At 44.0% G+C, this 2,584-nt stretch overlaps 1 pseudogene; it reads right to left on the reverse strand.

Annotated features, from left to right (window-relative positions):
- Positions 1-830: 830 nt before the first annotated feature.
- On the reverse strand, positions 831-1,460 carry LOC129472911 (protein lin-28 homolog A-like; annotated as a pseudogene).
- Positions 1,461-2,584: the final 1,124 nt, after the last annotated feature.

The following is a 2,584-nucleotide window of genomic DNA, read 5'->3' on the forward strand; positions in this document are numbered from 1 at the left end:
CAGACCTGGAGCTGCTGCCGGCTTATCCCTGAGATTGCTCATGTACCTGAGAACATAGTGCAGGAAATGAGGGCCTTAGATTAAAATATACAAAAATACAAAACCAGAATATTTATATTGAGGAAAAAAGTTAAAATGCATAAGATACATCATTCACACACAGCTAGTGCAGTTGGCATCCTGGAGAAAGTGGGACCCAAGGTGCAGTATCAAGGGAGCAAATAAATAAAATCACATTGGCCCAGAATGGGGCGGGTGTGAGCATAGAGCAGCAGGTCTGTAGCTGTTCCCCCAAACACCCTTTTTGCCATCATCATTACCCATTGCTTGGGACAGTTGCCAGCACCCCATCCCAAAAGTGGGTATGAGGATACAAGTTGTGAAAAAAAACACTGCTTACTCCTGAGAGATTCCCTTCCACAGAATGTAGTGGCTTGGCTCCATGAATCTGGTCTTATACTTAGTCATTTCACTGTGGCATGGGAATTATTAAATATCCTTCTTTAAAAGGAAAACAACTTCCCTATCCAAGCCACTTTCAAAAGCTGGAAATTCTGGGGATGGAGACTCAAAGTATGCAGGTTGTAGGGTGATTCCTCCCTCCTGGTTGCCCCCAGAACCCTCACTTGCATTTGGACAGAGCATGGTTGGAGTTCCTTTGACTCACCCTTTCCCCCCACCTACAGGGAAGAAAGGGTGATGGTGTGAACCCAAGCCTGAGATACATGGCAGTGCCAACTAGCCCCAACGCACCCTATTCCCACTTTCTCCACTCCGCCTGCTCCTCGAAACTTCCTGATAGCAAAAGAATAGCCCCCACCCATTGTGGCTCAATTCTGTGCCTCCGGGAGCAGGGCACGGCTGTGGATTTCTTCTTCTTCTTCCCCAAAGTAGGTTGGCTTTCCCTGTGCACTAGGGCCCTGCTGGGCCTTCAGCGGACATGAGGCTACCATATGGCTGATGCTCTGGCAGAAGTGGCACTTCTTGGCCTGGGGTGGCAGTTTGCATTCCTTGGCATGATGGTCTAGACCTCCACAGTTGTAGCACCTGTCTCCTTTTGATCTGCGCTTCTGCATGTTCCTCCGTTTTGGCCGTCTCTCACTCCCAATACAGAATACTCCACCAGGTCCGGTGACACGGATGGATTCCAGACCCTTGGCTGACTTCTTAAAGGTGAACTCCACTGCCTCACCCTCCTTCAAGCTCCGGAACGCCTCCATGTGCAGCTTACTCTGGTGCACAAAGACGTCCACTGGGGGGTCGAGCGCGACCCTGGCGCAGGCGGTCATGGACAGGAAGCTGAACCCCATGCGCACGTTGAACCACTTACAGGTGCCCGCACCATGCAGCAGCTGAGGCTCATCCGCCGCCCGGGCCGCATCCTCTGGCGCCTCCTCAGGTGCCTCTTCTGCCGCCTAAGCGCAGCCACCTTCAAACTGCTGGTTGGACACGGAGCCCATGGTCGTTGGCTGAGCCCGTGGCTCCGGGCCCCTGGTCGGGCGGCTGCTGGCCCCGGAGAAGTCCGAAGGCTTTGAATTTATTTTACTTTCGGTTTGCTGAGCTTTGCGAAAGTGTAGATTAACATTTTTTCATTGAATTTGGAGGTTTTCGGCTAGTATTTCTTTAAGTATTCCTTCTGTTCCTTTTATTCTATCCTCTCCTGAAAATTCCCTTATATGTGTTTTGGTACACTGGATTGTGTCCCACAGGTGTCCGAAACTCTGTTCATTTTTCTTCTTTTTAATTCATGTTCCTCATACTGGATAATTTCACCACCTATCTTTAAATTTACTGATTCTTTCTTCTGCCTTCTCAAATCTGTTATTGAGGCCATCTAGTGAAGTTTTTATTTCTATGATTTTATTTATCAATTACTGAATTTTATTTCTTTTTTAACATTCCATCTCATTATTGATGTTCTGTATTTGGTGACATATCATTCTCATGCATTCCTTTAGTTCTTTTGACGTGGTTTCCTTTAGTTCTTTGAACTTGTTTAAAATTGTTCGTCTAATATGTTCACCTAGTATGTCCAACGTCTGGTATATGCAGTCTACAAAAGGCATCTTAGATTTTAAAAATGAATAGGTTAAAAAAAGAGGGTGGAAAAAAGTATACCATGTAGAAAACTATGATAAAAGAGCTGAGACAGCTCTACTAATATTGGACAAAGTAGACCTTGAGAAAAATAGCGTTACTAGAAATAAAGAGGCATATTCTATAATGATAAAATTTCAATTTATCAGGAGGATATAAGGATTATAAACATATACACAATTAGCAACACATCCCCCAAATACATAAAACATGAAAATGACAGAATTGAAGGGATAAACAAATCATTAATAATAGTTGAAGATTTCAGCACTCCATTATCAATCATTGATAGAACAACTAGATAGAAAATCAGCAAGGATACAGAGGCTGAAACATTATCAACCAACTTGACCTACTTGACAACAACAAATGAATTATACACGCTTTTGAAACACACATGGAACATTCTCCAGGATAGACTAGCTGGGAGCGCATAAATTATCTATAAATTAAAAAAAAATTGAACTAATACAATATATGTATTCCA

Source organism: Symphalangus syndactylus, chromosome 23, assembly GCF_028878055.3.
Source record: "Symphalangus syndactylus isolate Jambi chromosome 23, NHGRI_mSymSyn1-v2.1_pri, whole genome shotgun sequence".
Classification (NCBI taxonomy): Eukaryota; Metazoa; Chordata; class Mammalia; order Primates; family Hylobatidae; genus Symphalangus; species Symphalangus syndactylus.